Source organism: Malus domestica, chromosome 12, assembly GCF_042453785.1.
Source record: "Malus domestica chromosome 12, GDT2T_hap1".
NCBI lineage: Eukaryota > Viridiplantae > Streptophyta > Magnoliopsida > Rosales > Rosaceae > Malus > Malus domestica.
The window spans coordinates 21311442-21332221 of NC_091672.1; positions in this window are offsets into that span (position 1 = coordinate 21311442).

Consider the following 20780-nt stretch of genomic DNA (forward strand, 5'->3'; position numbering starts at 1 on the left):
TATGTGGACTCTCTTTGTCCAGACATTTCCAGTTTTGCCACAATCTCCATCTCACCTCCCTTCACGGTCCAAATTTACCCTTGTAGTTTATTCTCAATATTCCATAAATACCCCGCATTTGAAGGCTAGTAGTAACTGGTAACTTGTTTTTGAAACAAGTGGATGCCAAAGATTGGTGCCAACAATGATGACAAAGGTGGTGGGAAGGTGCATTGTATCCTTTGGTTTGATCTAAACTCTCTAAATTCAGCAATCTTGCTAAGAGGTATATATGCCAAGATAAATATTAATGAGGTTCTTTCAAAAGTGGGACTTTTTATGAATTATGCCACCTCATGTTTCTAACACAATATTTTATAATGTTGACACATGTTGATGTTAAACTGTGAGTGGCGGAAAATTCATGAAAAATCCTACTTTTAAAACCCTAGTATTTCTCGCTTATCTAATATGCTAAGAAACGGCTATTCTAATTTGGGAAGGAAAAAATTGAAGTTGCTTACAACATACTCAATAGGATCCCAAGTATTCTTATCTTATCCATTCATATGCTTGATTGTTAAAGGTGTAATAACTAATATTTATGACTTGACGGAAAGATAATTGGATTCATTAAAGTTGTCAAGGTGATCATCTTAGTTTATACCAGTTGTGATTCATATATTTTTATCGTACACGTATTATAATTTGAATTGATATTTTCTTAAATATCATTTAAAGAACAATTTTGACAAAAAAAAAAATCAATGAAACGATAAATTATTTAATCTATGTATGAGCAAATTCATGGTATTTGTAACAATTAGGAACTTTAGGATGAACCAGCTATTTTATTTGATACATATCGATGATTACATTTGATTGAATTTTTTCAGCGATGTTCTTCAAATGATGTTTAAGAAAATGAAAAGTTTTATTATGACATTTGTACGATGAAAATTCGTTAATCACAAGTATTTCTCTAAGGATAATAATATTAACTAAAGAACAATACTTATGTGATTTCAGGACGTACCTTATTGTTTACATTGTTGTGATCAACAAATTTTCGATTATACATATCAAAATCGAAACCGTTCATGACGCACACAAAAAAAAACATTTCTTTGTTTTAATAAAGGTTACGAAGAAATTATAGAGCAATATTAGTAACAATTGTTTAGTTGCCATTTAATATTATGATCTAGTAGTACGTTTCTTCACTTGTAAGTGATAGGTCTTAGGTTTGATTCTCGTCAAAAACGATTTCAACCATATTATTACTAACCTATTATGATGCTTAACTCAATCTCTTAGTGTAGATAAAATCGTTTGCTAAAAAAATAATTTTTTGTTGACTGAAGTAAATTGCAAAATAAAAAATTGGGGGTTGGCCGATTTAATTGGTACCCAATAATCTAGATGCTTCTGGACACAGGTTGCATCTAGGTGGATCTGATATTTATATATATCAACAGCTAAAATGAGCTCTAGTAAGTAGTAGAGACAAAAACCAGCCTATGGGATGGTCTCTTTCATTCTCCACCTTCACTCATCACAGCTTTAACTTTACCTAAAAAACTGGTTGTGCGAGCTACAATTATGAGCCTGGACACATGTCATTGCATATAATTTCGTTCATACTTTTCTCTTTTCATTTTTTTTTCTTGACAGAAGGCAAATTTCAACAAGGCAAACAATGATATGAAATGGAGTCCAAGGATTAACTTTAGGTCAATCAGAAAAATGATATTTTGTGCATGAAACTAGACAATCATTGAGGGTGCTAATTAGTACATTAATTGGTTTAATTAATTATAATATTTGTGGTTGAAAATGCAGCTAACTTCCACCATTTGTGGTATGCATATAGTGATGATGTTTATATAGTGTGTCACACTTTTTTCATGATTTACAAATCCCTCTAACTCGATTTTTTTAAACAATATTCTAAAAATCGGTTTTGGCAGTCGCCAACGTCTAAGCATAAGAGTTAGGCGATGATTAACTACCAGAATTAACCTATTAATGGGGAAGAAAAATAAGAAAAGAAATCTGACAGTCGCCTAAAAAGTCTAAATGAGCGCCTAGACGACGTCTAAGAGGTCTAGGCGTGGTTGAAAACTCTACGAAAATCAGAGTACGATCATTATGGTTTCAAGATTTTTTCGGAAGAGAATTGCGCGCAGAGCTTCTCTCTGCCCATTTTGGGTTCCAACGTAGAGGACAGAGAAAATGTGTATCTCTCTCCAATTCCCACGTGACCATCTCTCACCCTTTTCTCTTTTATATTTTAACTGTTATCCAATGAGGCTATGCCACCCAACATTCTAATTAACAAAAGGGTCAGCCACCTTCCACTCAGCCAATACTTTTTTATACCACGTGTTTGATGTCATTATTTTCTTAAAATTCACTATAAATGAATACAACATCTGAAATACATTTTCTAAAATACTATGGACTCGTAACCACTTGAACATTAAAGAAAAAATTTCAATAGTTATATTTTAAATAATATTTTTTTTAGTACATCAATATTTTTACATTAGAAGAAAAAGGAGTTCGGCTAAGCCACACAATGGGCAACCTAGTTTGGTATTGAATTCGCCATCCACGAGATTCGAACCTAAAACCTCTCACTTCTAAGTGAAGAAGAATACCAATAGATTGTAGTACTGAGTTGCAAATAATAAATTTAATTAAAATAAAAAAAAAATTGCCTAGAACTCGTTTAAGCCCGCATAGGCGTTTAGACACTATTTTTAGAACACTATTTTTTAATATAATGATATATTACACTAAGAAGTGCGGAATTTGGATAGGATATCATAATAAGCGAGTCATAATAATTTGATATTAAACCAATCATATGCAAAAGTTGAATCTAGGACTTTATATTTACAAGTAAACAATAATAACACAAATGCTAGGTGACTACGTAACATGAAGTTTAAAGCAAATCATTGCGTCATTTACATGATGAACACGCACTAGCTTGGTATCTGACACAAATATAAACAATTTGATAACTTGTATGATATGCATCAAAGATTGCCCAAAATATTCAATATCAGCTTCATTCAGTGGATTGTGGAAGATGTCTGCATCTTCGATTTGTATGAATTATATACCATAAATTTGAGGCCTAACCTCCATAATTGAGGGATGGTGGGGAAAGTCATATCCAATTTTTTTTTTTTAATAATTATAGATGATAAATTGTATGAATAATTGTTGAAATTAACCTTTTAAATAATACAGGTGTCACCACAATATAGAAGATATACATGATCAATTTGGAATAATTTATAACTTTACATGCCCTTAGCTAGTTGTAAACGCAAGATATATTGGATTACTTTGTGATCTCTCTTGCTTCCTTTAAATTCATCAATATATATATAGGTAGCTCAAATATATGTTAATTAATTAGTAGTTAGTGTCATGAGTTAATGTGACACTAACTACTTATTTTGGTGCACTCTAGAATATACTCATATGCTAGAACTGAATCGGATCTCACATCGGTCGTATGACTAAATAATGTCCAATTAATATTTGAGAGTTTCCACCCTTAATATCATTGAGGCATTTTGTGATAAAACCACACACCTAGTAATCGGTAATATTGGTGGTGAACCGTGCTGAGCCTATAAATTTTATCAACACATACAGTTTGGATTATATGATCATAATTTAATCGTCAGGTTTACTAAAATTACTTGTTCGCCTATTAATTAGAAAACTAAATTATATTGTAATCTAGTATTGAAGTTTGGAAGAGTTGTATTTCAATGAGAACTAAAACTTAAACATGCAGTTTGAATACATTGTAAAACAATTATATAAAAAAAAAACGAGTGGTTAGCACTGTATTAATTTATTAACTCGTTTACACTTGAATGCTTAGCTATATATGTGTGCATAACATCAATAAACATTTCTAAGTTGGCCTTATTGAACTTTATTTTATTTCAATATATGATGTATGTGTATGTACAGACATGTCTCTAAGATAAATAATGTGGCCACTTACCATTGAAGCTTGTGCCGCCACTAATACTAATAAAGTGCAAAGGCCACCATAATTTATAGAGGGCCATGACAGATGAGCCTCGATTTTTTAATGTGCCACGAGGAAATGATTGGATGTGATGACATGTTCCTAATTTTTCACGTAATTTTCTTTTCGAGTGTGTAAAATGATGTTTATGCCATTTTTGTTAAAAGTGGAACCTGACGTGGACGTAGTTATTCGGCTTCAAATTATTTTTCTCGTTATCGTAATTAAATATTACTCGTTGTTATGGTTGCGCGAAAACAAATTAGACCCGAATCGAACTTATAACGAAAAAGTTACGCCTAGTTAAAATGAGTTAACAACAGGTAGATTTTGTACATGTGCGTGTTAATTATTCAATGTTTGAAAGCCACTATTTTTTATAAGGAACGTTAGATTTCGCGTGATTTCCGCTGTACAAAACCCTATCATTTTTCTTTTAAAAATCTGACCCGTGCCTTGCTTTTTCTCACCAACCAATTAGCTTTTCTCCTCAAATAATACAGAGAATATTCCATTAAAGTTAACGAAATATTCTGATGTTGTTAGACTTAACGAAATATTTCGTCAGAATCTGAAGGAATATTCCCTGGAATCTATCAGTTTTGCTAGTGCGTGGCCCACACGTGTGGCCATGACTTGGCGGCGCAAGAGGGCGCGTCCGGCCACTGGCCGACGTGTGCTTGATGTGTATGGATCCGTGACGTCGAGTAGAATGCTTTGGTATATTTAAACCCTCCATTTGAGCAAACTATGGGGGGTTTTTCCTAGCCTTTATGTTTATGTCCTTATTACTTAATTAGTTTAGTTATTTCCCGCATATGTGAGACTTATCCCAAGGACGTACGAGGACAAGCAAGGCTAGGAGGCTACGATCCATCGACATATCAGTGAGTGGGCATTTGTTTTCATACATACATATATATATATATATATATATTTTTTTTTTTTTTATAGTTTCCACAAATGCTTTTGGATTGATTTATGCCTATCATGCCATGTTTTATTTAATTTTAGAAATGTGATTATGTGATTGAGATTTATATACCGTCATGGCATGTTCATATGCATTTTACCTGCTCATCATACATTGCGACACCCGGTGTTAGTGCTCGCCCAGGGCTAGGGCCAGTCTTTTACGTGTATGTTCACATTCGCACTGCACGCTTGTCTTGGATCCAAGTAGGTGCCAGTCTTGTCGTACAGGTTGCAATAGGCAACCCTGACTTGTATGTGACGGCGAAGAGCACCAGTCTTCATGTGATTGTAGCACTAAAGCGTATATTATGATTACACCCAGTCATGTTCATGTTAGAAAATCCTCTGCATGAACTCGTGTGTCATCATAGATTGATTTTATTATACTACTGTTGAGATATGGTGATTTGGCATACTTCTGGATTTACTGTTGATTTGCATTTGATTTCATACTTATATGTAGTATGATTTTTTGGAAACTATACATGTTTTACGGCGATGTGTTAGTATGTTCAGAAAATAAATGAGTTTTATAAACCTTTGTTTTTTCCGACTCACCCTTCTATTTTTCACCCATCCAGGTCCTAGTTAACTGAATTATTCTGTGGCGTATGAGGAATATCTGGCGGTTCTGACATATCCATAAATAATGTAGGGACTTTTCCTGTTGTGTAATAAGTACTTAACTAGTTTCGACTGCACTTCTTATGTCATTTATGCTCTGAACATTTGTGCTTTATGGGTTCTTCCCACTACTGCGCACTCTCTACTTTAGTTTAAATAATTGTTAGTTTTAGTTTAAATTTATCCTTATTTTTATGCTTCACTTCCCTTTTTAGTTACGTTACCTTCGGATGATGGCCAACATGCCTCGATTCTGGTCGGGGTGTGTCATTGGAGGCCAAATATTACACTAGAGGGAAAAGAACAAAACAAGTAGATGAAAAGGGCTCCAAAGAGAAAATGGGTAGACCCTTGTTAAGTCATTCTTTCCCATTCACCATATCCTTAAAATTAAAGGGCAAGATCCTTACATATATATTTGGGAGTTTCAGTCCTTTGAGAAACACTCGACACACTTTATGTCGTATTTTAACTATATAATTGTTTATTTATTTTAGGTCTTTCTTCAAAATTATCTCGGTTATAAACCTGATAGGAGCACATTTATGCGACTTAGTTGGCTTGTTCTTGTGCATTTATGTCGTGTTTCCTTAGTTATTTTAATGTTTAAAGTCATTTTCGTGTGTTTTCAGATTTTATGGACAAAGTATGCAAGAAGATGCATTTTAGAGGCCTTTGGAGCATGTTTCGGGCTTGGAATGGATAGCAAATGCATGGGCCAAGTGGATGGACGAATTTGAGAACTAAAGAGGCCAAGAATATAAAGAATTATGGTCCAAAAGATGAAGAAAACAGCCCAAAAATCTGTCACCCCAACTTGCATTCCTTGCCATGCAAACCACATAGAATTCCCTTTGGATTCCATGCCATGCTTGATCACTCTTGTCCCCTACATAATTTCTAATTTCATGCTTCAATTCATTTAATTATTACACTCAATTGCTTGATACCTCTTGTTCCCTTCACTCATTAGATTTTAGACAATATTTACATCCATTACATGCACCAATTGATGCTCCATCATTCACATTTGGAATCCAATGCCATGTGCAACACATGTTGTTGCACCTTTGACCCATTTGTTGACACATTTCACCTCCCTTTCCATCTCTATGCAATGTACACAATCATTCATGCTCCCTAGCTACAACACCACTCCATTTTACCCTTCACACTTTGCATCATTACTTCATTTTCACCCTTGGACCATTGCACACCACACACACAAATTGCCATGCATTTCATCCTTAACCTAACCTGATTTTCTAAGGTTTTTGGGGGCCTATAAATACATGTTTACACCCCTTGGCCAAAGAACAATCCCCCATATTCATCATTTTATCACAAAAATTCGTCCATACACACCCTAGGAAGCAAAACACCCCAAAAACACCATTCTAGTGCCTAGAAAACATAACAGCCACTCCACCTTCTTCCACCCTCTTTGCCTAGTTCTCCACCACCCTCCAACCATCAAACACTCCTCCACACTCACCCTAAACCCTTCCATACCATTCCCCATCCATTCTACATCATAAAACTACCTAAAATCTGTCCATAACCCAATCTACCGCAAGCAAGGGAAAGGAGGAATCTTGGATGCACTTGCTACCAAGTTGGAGCATTTTAGGTGTTTTCTTTCCTTTGATTTTAATGTCTAATTTTATGTATCTTTGCTTTGTGAGTATGAGGAACTAAACCCCTCTTAGTTAGGGGGTGATTCGAAACTATGTTCATACTTGCAATATGATTTGATTACATCCAGTTGTGATTCATAAGTTGTGAATTCAATTTACTTATCCGTTCATATAAAAACTAATTTGTGTATGTTGGTTAAGAGTGCACGCTTAATTTTCATGCATGAATTTGACGCTAGAATATAAGGGAGTTTCACCTAATCGTTATAAACTTATATTCACAAGTAGTGAAGGTTGCTAGTCACAATCACGTTAAGTAAACTCTTGGCATAAGTTTCATGCAAATCATAGTAACGAGTGCCTCGTCAATGCTTATGTTTTTCATAGAACTTAATGATTCTTGCTTGTATCTCTATTATGCAATTCATGTAGGGAACTTGTAGGGAATGTTTTGGGTTGTCGTATGCAATCATCCAACCTAATAACTTGTGGAAAAAACTGAGGGTTAATTAGTGCAATTCACGGTTAATTTGGGGCGTTGAGTATTCATAGCTTATCGAAAAGCAACTGGAAATCGTTTTGTATGCAAGTGTGACATGTGTGGAGAAGAACCTCCTAGCTAGCCTTCCATCCATAAGTTTCATTCAAATTCATTTTACAATCTGTTTTGATTCACTTAAATTTGTCTAAGAATTTGTTTACTTTGTTCTTGTCTTAATTTAATTATTTTCGTCGAAAATCAACCCCATCTTATTTCTTTGAGTCATATTAATTAGAACTTGTCTTAGATTATGTTTTTAAGTGTTTTAGTTCATTAGAAAACCAAAATTTGTCCAAGTTTGTGTGAGAGTCCCAAAATTGCCCAGATTGTGTTTTTAAGGTAGTTTTGAGTGTTTAGGGGCTGTTTTGAGTCTTTTGGTTTGTTTTAGTGTTTTAAAGTATAGTTTTGCATTCTTTGAGTCTAGTTAGTGTTTTAAACTTTGTTTTTACATTTTCAAGTCAGTTTCCAAGTGATTTAGCAATCCCTCCTAATCCCCGGCCTAGAACGATCCCTACTTACATAATTTACTACAACTGATAAAAAGAGGGTTTAATTTGTGTGTTAACTTATTTTACGCATCAAATTTTGGCGCCGTTGCCGGGGATTAGCAAAGTTGCTAATCCCTTGTCTTGAGTCTTGTTTAAATTGTTTAGTTTTTTTTATTTATTTTAATTTTAATTTTAATTTTATTTTTTATAATTACCCTGTTTTGTTTACTTATGATATTTGATTTAGTTTTATTTCTTTGATATCAGGTACTAAAAGAAGTAAGACATGGCAATTGCTAATCTTCAAGCTCAAATGGCAATTCTTACTTCTCAATTGTCACAGTACATCGAAAGGACCACAATACAAAGCACCCCTACATTCGATGTGTCCTATACGCAAGGATATCAAGCAGATCAACATCCACAAAGGAGTTGGGAGAGTTATCATGATCATAATCAATCAATGAACAACTTGTTTTCCAACACGTATAATTCAGATTGGAGGGATCATTCAAACACTATGTGGTGGGAACCTCAACCAATTCAACACGAAGGATATTGGCAGCCATATAATGAGTTCTATTCAAGCCCTGCTCAGCCACCACAACCTCATACACAATATACCCAACCAAACTCAGGTTCGTCAATAAATTATGAACAAATTCTTAATGAATTAAATTCTTTGGCGCATGGCTCACAAAATCAAGCCAAGGAGGCTCAACAAGGAGAATATTGGCAGCCATATGAGGAGTTCTATACAACGCCTATGCAGCCACCACAACCTGCCCCGCAACAATTCCAATCAAATTCAGGTTCGTCAATAGATTGTGCTCAAATTCTTGATGTACTAACTTCTTTGACGCAGGAATCACAAAATCAAGCCCAAGTGATGAGCGAATTGAAGAATCAAATGGGAGAGATCGCGGAATTCATGGGGCAAATGCAAGAACAAAGTGAAGTAACTGACTCAACTGTTGAAATTATTGAAGCTATCAACTTGGAAAGTGGCATAGAGGTTGGAGATGAACCCAAGATGTCCAAACCAAGCCAAAACATGGATGAACAGTTACTGCTCGAAGAAGAGGAGGATAACAAGGCCACGGCAAAGGAAGAACTACCATTGCTGCAGCCTACCCTAGCCCCAACACCCTTGCCGCAACCCCATATGCCCTCTATGCAGTCCACTACAACCAAGGTAAGCCCAAATTCAATTCGTCCTGACCCCGTTCCACTAAATGTCTTTATTCCTTGCAGGATCATGCAATCCAAGGAAGAAGAGGGTGAGAAAGGCATCTTTGAAACCTTTCCAAAGAATCAAGAGAAAGAAGTCGATGGGGAATGTCTAGAATGCATCAAAGAGGATGTGCTTGAGACAACCATTCCTAAAGAAGTTGAATTTTATGACATGGGACAAGTCCCAACCATCACATTCAATCTGGCCAAGTCCAATATCCCTGAAACTTTCAAAAATGTGGTGTTTGTCATTGAGTTCTTGTCGGACAAAGCAAGTAAGCCATCTTCTCCAATTTCGATTTTAGTATATACTAACTTGTTGATTTTGATGATTCAGGCACCTACACTAGAATTTAAACCATTGCCGGATCACGTCAAGTATCACCGTCCATTCAAGGATCAATTCCATGCTATGGGCCCTATCCAAGTTTAGAAGGAAGTATCGTCCGGCTGCAAGACGTTAAAGAAAGCGCTTCTTGGGAGGCAACCCATGTATTAAAAAAAAAAAGGAAGATCTATGAATCGCTCTACAATCAGTTTTGCGTTTCTAAAATCCTTCACTTTTCTGCATTTTTATTTTGCCATGATTGTCATTTTTTTATTTTTGTTTATTTAATTATTTTTGGGTGTGGGTTTATTTTTGAAACATTGATAGATATGCAAGATATTCTTACATTATTTTTCATGAAAAAAAAAGGGAACATTAAGCAAGAAATTACAAAGAGGGAGCCTTCACAAAGGCTGATTGGGAGAGGTCGCAGTAGTCGGCGGAGTTGCAGTAGTCGGCGGAGTCTCAGCAGTCGGTGGGGCCACGGAAAGAGGAGGTATCGGAGGTTGATCAGTTGGAGCTTCACTACGTGGTGCCGCCCCAGAAGACGAAGGCAGATGCTGTTGGAACAAACCCACAAACCTCCGGTGATCAAGTAAAATCTGACCATCATTTTCCTGCAGCTGGTCAATTTTCCTCTTCATGTTTGTGGCATAATTGTGTGCAAGCTTGTGCAATTGTTTATTTTCATGCTTGAGTCCTCTAATCTCCTCTTTGAGACTCTGTATTTCAGCCACCAACGATTCAACGTGACGGGTTCGAGCAAATAGGCGTTGGGCCATGTTGGACACAGAACCCGCACACTGCACGCTAAGAGCCAGAGACTCCTTAACCGCCAATTCATCAGACCGTCTAGCGAGTAGTCTATTATCTCTTGGGGTGACAAGGTTTCGGGCCACCACCGCAGCAGTCATGTCATTTTTCATCACCGAATCCCCAACGGTGAGAGGACCAGTAGGGGATATGAGGGACGGGCGCCATATGTTGTCTGGAGAAGGAGGGGCTGCTCCTTCACTAAGGTTCAAGTCAAAACGACGGTCGGAAGGGCCAGACATTTTTCAGAGGTGTTAAAGAAAGAGGAGATCGGACAAGTCAAGATCGTAGAAGTGCAAAACGGGAGTTTTTACAGGCAGAAATTCAAGAGTGCTTTGAACGTCCTGCATACCTCTATAAAAATCAGCATGCGATGGGATTTCAGAGATCGAAGAGGTGAGCTCAGAAATCGAAGAAGCCATTCGGAGATCGAAGAGGCGCCAGCTTTCTCAAAAGTTGGGCTTGCTCACAAACCACCAATTCCAGATACCGAAGAGTGTCAACTGTCTCAGCCTCGTCAGCATCCATCACACGCAACTCAGCTTTGCGAAAATCACGGGCAGTCTGTCGAAGCACCGATTCCAACCATCTGTCTCTCTCAGCCTCGTCAGCACTTGTCACATGCAATCTCAGCCTCGTCAGCATTTGTCACATGCAATCTCTGCCCTCAACGAAGCTCAGAACTCGAAGCGTAAATTCCGGATATTAAAGAGACCTCTGCTTTATCGAGACGTGTCAGCATCTGTCAATTTGCACTTCTGCGTTGCGTAAATCACGCGCAATCTGTCGAAATTTTTTGGAGAAGCGGAATGCACGTGGAAACTACTGTTAAATTATCCCAGGCTTGCCGACACGAGTAATGGAACAATGCCTTCCCAGCCATTAAGAAAATTCTATAAATGTTGAACTTCAAAGTGAAGCAGTCTCACCCAACTTTCAGCCTCACTTAACCCTTCATCCTCTCTGAAATGGCTTTCCAACAAACCCTCTCAAGTCACTCTGTATTTTTCATCCCCTGGGATACCCCTGCAAACAACCCATCCAGAGCACAAGTATTTCATATCATAAAGGTTGAGAGCACGAGTATCTCATATCATGCTTTCTCCCTGTCCTTTCTCCAGCCGGCACCTGCTCTCGAGTACTCATCATCTTATGCTTCCGCTTCGTCTCTCACGTATAAGGGAAGTGAAGATGATACCTCGAAGCATGTGGAGACAACGTGCTGATTCATCCTCAACTAGGGACAAGGAGAAAGAAAGCAAGAGGTGGGCACTTGGAAAGATTGAAGAAAGAAACAGACCAACACCTCTCCCTCGTGCCTGCCCGTCGTGCAGAAGAAACAAGCAGAGAAGAATGCAGCTTGCACAATCATCCCAGCGGAAGGAGTCTGAGATGAAGAACTAGAGAAGCTGCCACATCTACTTGGAGAACAAATAAGGAATTGCAACATCGCCAAAGAGAAAAGGTTCGCCGTACAATTCCAATCCAGTTCAAGATCAAAGCTGTGGAAAGTCAACAAGATCAACTATCTCCAAAACCAGATTTGCGTTCTTAAACTCTACTCTGTCTGGTTTTTACTTTGCCATATTTGTCATGTTTATTTGTCGTTTATTATTTGCTTGTTTTTGGTGTGAGTATATGCTTGAAACATTGAGGACAATGTTTGATTTAAGTGTGGGGGGGGGGGGGTAACCATTGTTTTGCATGAAATTCGTAGAAATTTATCACCCATTACTTCTAGTGTTGTTCCTTGTTGTTTTAAGTATTTTTTAAGCTGTTTTGGTGTTTTGACATAAAAATCCGAAAATTCATAAAAATTTGAAAAATTGTTTTTGAAAATCCAAAAAAGAGTTGTTTTTGTGCGCTTATTTGTGTCTTAGGGTACCTTCCAACACAATGATGAGGATTCGGTTTGTAATTGCATGACTGTTAAAGAGAGTTATAAACATGGATGAAAGTTTGATTTACTCTTTATTTATGCGTGGTTGTGGTTATAACTTATGAAATCACATGTAATCATAAAAGAAAAAAAATTAGTTTTTGTAACATGCTTGAAGGAAAGAACTCAAACTAACGCTACAACCTTGTGAGACTTGAGCTTAAACGTTTATTTGGAGAGTTAAAATCTGTGCATTCTTGTTTTCTAAAGTCGTTGCATGATCTCATTATTCTTTGCTTGGTTATTACTTAGAAGACGTTTCATCATTTAGTTCCAAATGCTAGAACTCATGCCTATTTCATTCAAAGCATGCTATTGAATTGCATAAAACATATTCAAGATGAAGTTGTGTAGTTACCACCACCAAAGCCAAACTGCCATGTATCCCGTATCGTTATATGTTTAAGTTAACCCCATTGAGTCTTGATAGCCTACATTCTTTGTTAAACCACATTATCCTTACCTAGCCTAGTTTAGGACCATCCATACCCTTATTCTTGAAGCATAGTAAAGCATGATTCAAATTGAATTTCTTTTGATTAATATGGCAGAAAACAAGTGTGGGGGAAGTGTGAGTTATTATGCTTGTTGAAAAGAAAAGAAGAGTTGAAAAAAAAAAAAAAGAGTTGAAAAATATGCGAAAAAGAGTTTTAAAGTGCTGCTTGTTGAAGAAAGGGTCCAAAACATAGAATTCGGCCCTAATTATTGCTTGAATTTTCCCTTCGTGTCTAAAAGCTGATTTCTGCAATCTAAGTGAATTCTAAGTTTCAATTTCATTACTTTACTTGCTATTGCTTTAAGAACGATTGTTATCCTTATCCTTCATTTGTTAGCCATCACCCCAAGCCCCGTTGCAACCCTTAACTTCATCTTGAGTGTCATGCGTTTCAATATGTGGAGTTTGAATTTGGTATGAGCATATGGTGTCACTGGTTCTCGCATCTAAGTAGTAGCATTCCATTCATGAGATCATATCTAAACATGCTTATTAACTCCAGAAATTGCTTTCTTTGTGATACATATATGTGAGCGTTCGTTTTCATATCTACATCAATCTTCTCACATATAACTAGTATAGGGTGTGTAGTTAGAAAATCTGAGTGAAAATTGAGTGCATATCTTGTAAGGAATTGAGTGATTTCTCTAAGGCATGTTACTACATCAAAAACATTATTTTAATCGATTAATTGTGAACAAGTAAGTAGTGACTATGATTAAGTACGTGCTTAAGTGTGAAGATGACTCAAATCTGTGGGGATAATGATTTTTAACATGTCATGTGCATTGGAAATCCCTGAGGCAAATGTTGGAAGGTTTAGGTTGTGTTTTATTTACTTTGTTTCGTTTTATCTCTTTGTTTTGCTCGAGGACTAGCAAAAGCTAAGTGTGGGGGAATTTGATAGGAGCACATTTATGCGACTTAGTTGGCTTGTTCTTGTGCATTTATGTCGTGTTTCCTTAGTTATTTTAATGTTTAAAGTCATTTTCGTGTGTTTTCAGATTTTATGGACAAAGTATGCAAGAAGATGCATTTTAGAGGCCTTTGGAGCATGTTTCGGGCTTGGAATGGATAGCAAATGCATGGGCCAAGTGGATGGACGAATTTGAGAACTAAAGAGGCCAAGAATATAAAGAATTATGGTCCAAAAGATGAAGAAAACAGCCCAAAAATCTGTCACCCCAACTTGCATTCCTTGCCATGCAAACCACATAGAATTCCCTTTGGATTCCATGCCATGCTTGATCACTCTTGTCCCCTACATAATTTCTAATTTCATGCTTCAATTCATTTAATTATTACACTCAATTGCTTGATACCTCTTGTTCCCTTCACTCATTAGATTTTAGACAATATTTACATCCATTACATGCACCAATTGATGCTCCATCATTCACATTTGGAATCCAATGCCATGTGCAACACATGTTGTTGCACCTTTGACCCATTTGTTGACACATTTCACCTCCCTTTCCATCTCTATGCAATGTACACAATCATTCATGCTCCCTAGCTACAACACCACTCCATTTTACCCTTCACACTTTGCATCATTACTTCATTTTCACCCTTGGACCATTGCACACCACACACACAAATTGCCATGCATTTCATCCTTAACCTAACCTGATTTTCTAAGGTTTTTGGGGGCCTATAAATACATGTTTACACCCCTTGGCCAAAGAACAATCCCCCATATTCATCATTTTATCACAAAAATTCGTCCATACACACCCTAGGAAGCAAAACACCCCAAAAACACCATTCTAGTGCCTAGAAAACATAACAGCCACTCCACCTTCTTCCACCCTCTTTGCCTAGTTCTCCACCACCCTCCAACCATCAAACACTCCTCCACACTCACCCTAAACCCTTCCATACCATTCCCCATCCATTCTACATCATAAAACTACCTAAAATCTGTCCATAACCCAATCTACCGCAAGCAAGGGAAAGGAGGAATCTTGGATGCACTTGCTACCAAGTTGGAGCATTTTAGGTGTTTTCTTTCCTTTGATTTTAATGTCTAATTTTATGTATCTTTGCTTTGTGAGTATGAGGAACTAAACCCCTCTTAGTTAGGGGGTGATTCGAAACTATGTTCATACTTGCAATATGATTTGATTACATCCAGTTGTGATTCATAAGTTGTGAATTCAATTTACTTATCCGTTCATATAAAAACTAATTTGTGTATGTTGGTTAAGAGTGCACGCTTAATTTTCATGCATGAATTTGACGCTAGAATATAAGGGAGTTTCACCTAATCGTTATAAACTTATATTCACAAGTAGTGAAGGTTGCTAGTCACAATCACGTTAAGTAAACTCTTGGCATAAGTTTCATGCAAATCATAGTAACGAGTGCCTCGTCAATGCTTATGTTTTTCATAGAACTTAATGATTCTTGCTTGTATCTCTATTATGCAATTCATGTAGGGAACTTGTAGGGAATGTTTTGGGTTGTCGTATGCAATCATCCAACCTAATAACTTGTGGAAAAAACTGAGGGTTAATTAGTGCAATTCACGGTTAATTTGGGGCGTTGAGTATTCATAGCTTATCGAAAAGCAACTGGAAATCGTTTTGTATGCAAGTGTGACATGTGTGGAGAAGAACCTCCTAGCTAGCCTTCCATCCATAAGTTTCATTCAAATTCATTTTACAATCTGTTTTGATTCACTTAAATTTGTCTAAGAATTTGTTTACTTTGTTCTTGTCTTAATTTAATTATTTTCGTCGAAAATCAACCCCATCTTATTTCTTTGAGTCATATTAATTAGAACTTGTCTTAGATTATGTTTTTAAGTGTTTTAGTTCATTAGAAAACCAAAATTTGTCCAAGTTTGTGTGAGAGTCCCAAAATTGCCCAGATTGTGTTTTTAAGGTAGTTTTGAGTGTTTAGGGGCTGTTTTGAGTCTTTTGGTTTGTTTTAGTGTTTTAAAGTATAGTTTTGCATTCTTTGAGTCTAGTTAGTGTTTTAAACTTTGTTTTTACATTTTCAAGTCAGTTTCCAAGTGATTTAGCAATCCCTCCTAATCCCCGGCCTAGAACGATCCCTACTTACATAATTTACTACAACTGATAAAAAGAGGGTTTAATTTGTGTGTTAACTTATTTTACGCATCAAAACCACTTAAATTAAAAAATCGTATGACCATTGTTTTGAATAATAGGCATTTTAGTGTTCTTTGAAGTACAGCATTCATCTATTTTCTTAACTAAAACATGTATTTTTTAAATTTATTATTAAGGGAGAGGTGATGGTTCGAAACTATTACAATAATTTAGGGAAGATGAAAGTTTCAAACTCATAACGTATGAGTAGAAACTAAACACCCTATCCACTAAGATACTGGACTACATGCACTGCAACATGTATTGAATTTGTCTAATTTTTGATAAAAATAATCTAAGAATCTGTCAAGTTATAAATAACATAAAAGGAAAAAAATATTGCAGAACTTGGTGGTGGCTTACAACCAGATGGGTCTTATGAAAGGAGCATTTCTGACTCTTTCCCCCTCAATTATTTGAACTACCTGGGCTGGCGATGACCGACCCTTGTATTGTTGTTATTACTACTAATATACTATGATTTATAATAGTATAATTATTTGGACTCCTAGCCTCCAGTTGGTGAGGTTGTTTAGGAGAAAGCTACACCAACGGAGAGTTGTAAGAACCATGATCTGTCTGTCAATATTTTACTGTTGCATTCGTTTCTATGCACTCGATCTAGGAGTTGTTAGGATTTTTTATTTTATTTTTATATTTTTTTTTGCATAAAGCCAAACATGGTTCGCATAGTTTTTTGGTTCCTCTGCATATAATTTGGTTTCATCAGTACATTTAAGAGAAAATTTTTAAAACTTTTCTATCACGTACGTCACTATGATAATATCAACTAATTGAACACTTTAGTTAAATTGAGCGGCAGGAACAATCCCACGTAAATATTTCTCTATACCATGAGATGAGTATCGTGTATGAACGTATGAACGCAAAAACGGTAGCATACGCAAAAATATCTTGGTCTAAGGTCGTAGATTTATTGGCCTTATATCAAATGCATGTTTTGTACGGCAACACCAATAGCGAAAGGCCTTTCATTTCCAAAGTAGTTTATTGATTTCTTTAAGTGAAAAAATGGAGTTTAATATTTGATTTAGCGAGGGAATTTCTTTTGCAGAATTGAGAAGTAACATCGGGGTCAAGCTTTTACTAAATATATTTAACCAATCAAGAGCAGGTAGCATAATAACGATCAATCTGGATTTTTTTAAAGTATTTAATTTATTCTTGAATAGGCTAACTGTTGTCTCGTGCTGCATCAGATGAGAGGAGCCAGATGTAGACAGCCAGCCTACCCGCAAGCGGTACGCGTACTCAGTTTTCTCTGATTCCATAGTAACCATACAGACTACAGAGTCGTTTTACTTACTAATATATTTCAAATTTTGAATTCTACGTATATTTGTGTAAGAGGAATGCTATATATACCCGGTGCCTTGTAAGAAAGCGCAAACCGACTAAACCATATGATTCGCCTTCGAGTGTCTGTTTCACCATATATAATCAAAGTTATTAATTTAGTTGGAGTGTTTAGATTGGCTCCTCCAAAATATTTGAGTTTCGAATATTTGTCCTTTCGTGCAAAGGCTTTATACATTTAGCACTATCAAATAAGAAAAGAACTTTATCTGATTAAACATAAAACAAAAAGTGCCAATTAAACTCACTTATTTAAATTCTCCAATTATTATGAGAGTTTTAGAAGTGCTAAGCTTTGACTGTTGGGGTTTGGTAGATCAATATGTGTTCGGCAACTGGGAGCATAATGTAATGGTGCATGCCACAAACCCTACGATGTGCTCAACTGTTGAGATCACCGGAAACCCTAGGATCTGCTCCTTGACAATTATCATCTCAACCATTCAATTTCCCTCGACACACCATCATTTAATCCAATATATGATTCACTAACACTATTGTCCAGTAATATTTATGTTCACTTGTAATTAAAGAGGTCATAAGTTCGACTCTCATGAATATGATGAGTTCGTAATCAGTTATTAATTAATGGTCCATTGTGTGACTTAACTCAATCCTTACACTAAAATCATTGTATCAAAATTTAAAATGTTATTATCTTGTGTATATAAACTCTCTAATAAGCTCTTAATGATTTGATAATTGTGGTAGAAAAAATATGTTGTTTTCAATTTTGACAAATTTGTACCTACAAAACAATTAAACACATTTGATCAAGGAACAACACCACACGCCCACGGAGTGGGGAGAGGTGGGGGGGGGGGGAGGGGGGAGGTTTGGCCAATGAATTTATGATCCCTAAGTCAGTTTCTCTAAAAAAAAAGAGTTTAGGGCTCAATTACATATAGAAAAAGTTTACTAGAAATTAGTGTAGAATGTAGTATTTATAGGAGATGTGGCCGGCCATAAGGAGAGGGATCTCGAGCCATGTGTCGATGTCCAGTTGGCCAAGGTATGTCATCCGTTGGATGGAGGAGCGAATTATCCGAAGATATTATTTAATTAATATTATCTTAGAATTATCTCGTAAAATTCTTGATTAGATTTGATTGTGATTCCTTACTTGATTGGGTTGGTCTTTAATAAGGAAGGCTTAGAAATAAGGATTAGTTATTAATCCTATCTTTAATTCTCTTGTCTTATCTCCTTGCCATCGACAACAAAGCTTAGAGAAGTCGTAGTCAGTAGCTCAGAGCTTTTTGAAGGTTGAACTGCACATGGAACAAATGTGGGCCTCTAATTTAATGAGGGCATTCCAGTCACTTATGGGTAAAAGTCCACGTGTTAGCTCCTGGATTTTTTGAATTCTTTTTTGCTCCATGAAGGCCCCCACACCTGCCGTGCTATGCTTAGGAAGTACAAGAGGTGTGAAAATCCCAAGTTAAGTAGGCTTGTCAAAAATGGATTTTTTGATTGCATTGATTCTGAGCTCTAACTTGTAGTAAAAGTCTTCTAGGAGATGGAGTCCAATTGCCTGCACAATTTATTTTAGGGGTTGTTGGATATTAGGGCTTAATAAGATGACTATTTGAATATAAACTGAAAGGCTTTATAATTCTGAATTGGAAATGGATCCTCTCTGGATCCCTTCCATCTAATCTTGATGACCCACAAATCTGGGCCCTTGAAATTTGATCCAACGACTAAAATTATTATAACTTTTAATGAGGCCCCCTATTTGTAACTGTTGGATCAAATTTCAAGGGCCTAGATTTGTGGGTCATGAGGCTTAGGTGGAAGGGATCCGGAGAGGATCCATTTCCTTCTTAATTTAGTCTTTGTTTAAAAATAGGTAGACACATCATCTACAATGATATCCATAGATTTTTCTATTATTTACAAGCATGCCAACCTAGTGTCATTAATGCTAGATTTTTAGTGGAATGCAGTTATATCCCAAACATGGAAAGTATAATTTATCAAGTTAATGCAAGAGTCAATTTTCAAATTTAAAAAAAAATTGCTATATGTTAATGCCATATCTACTGCTTCAAATCTTTGAATACCTTTTTGCACTCTTCGTCCCACTTGTTCTTCTACACCCTCTTTAAAGCCTTGAAAAAGTGTTTGCACCGGTTAGTTGATCCTAAGAGGAGTTTGAGAACTGTTGCTCATCTAATTAGACTTTGGTTCTCTTTTGACACTTCATATGCAGGATCGCTTGAATCTGCTTTAGATGTGCTTCGTTTGTGGTCTCAATGAGCTGAAAGTTGAGGCAATGGTGCTTTTGGTTACCCCTGATGATGGTCTGCAGGTTTATGTTGCTCTTCCCGATATTCAACTCGTCCGTGTGTTGGCTGTGGTACACGTCGTTTGTCTCTAGCTAGCGAGCAAGTTGCTCATGATTGTGTTTGGTGTTGAGCTCAAGTTGAACTTGAACCTGACTACCCTCGAGTTTCTTCATGTTCCTTGTGTTGCCTGCTCCGATGTGAGGTGTGAGGAATTATCTTTGAGCCAAGTCGAGAGTGGAAACTACACCTAGATTCAGGGTTTAAGCGTTCATTAGAGCGTGGGCCCAACCGTGAATGTACACTCGTTTGTGAGCCAAGTCGGTAATGAACACTTCTCAGCACACTAAGGCAGGAGATAATGTTTTCATAAGGGCCAAGGCGGGAGTGCACGCTGCCTAAACACCTAGTTCGTGGCTGGTTTAGTGGTTGCTTTTCGAGACACCTTTGGAAAGAAATATCGTCATCATCTCATATCCTGCTTTGAGTTACCTTGTCAAGAGTGTGTTGCATTTCGATGTGCTTAAGGAGTAGACTTTCCAAGTCAAGTCTGCAACCTGTTGGGATAGTTGAGATCGACATTTGGAGTGCTGGAGCTCAGTTGGTATGCATCTTCGTGAGTGGTAGAAGTGTTGTGAACAACGGGCACGAAATTTAAGTCGAATGGGTCAAATTTTTTGAAATAACGAAGATCGTTAGTCTAGATCAAGCTTGCAAGTCCAGTCTGAACCAAATTCGATCTGGAGACCAAGGGCCGATCCAGTTGAACCGCTTTGGGACTGAACCATGGCTTGGGAACCAGGTCGAACACGCGAACGGCTGGAATAGGTCAGGTCGGCCCACTTGGCCTTGGGTTGGCACGACCTAGGCTTGTAAG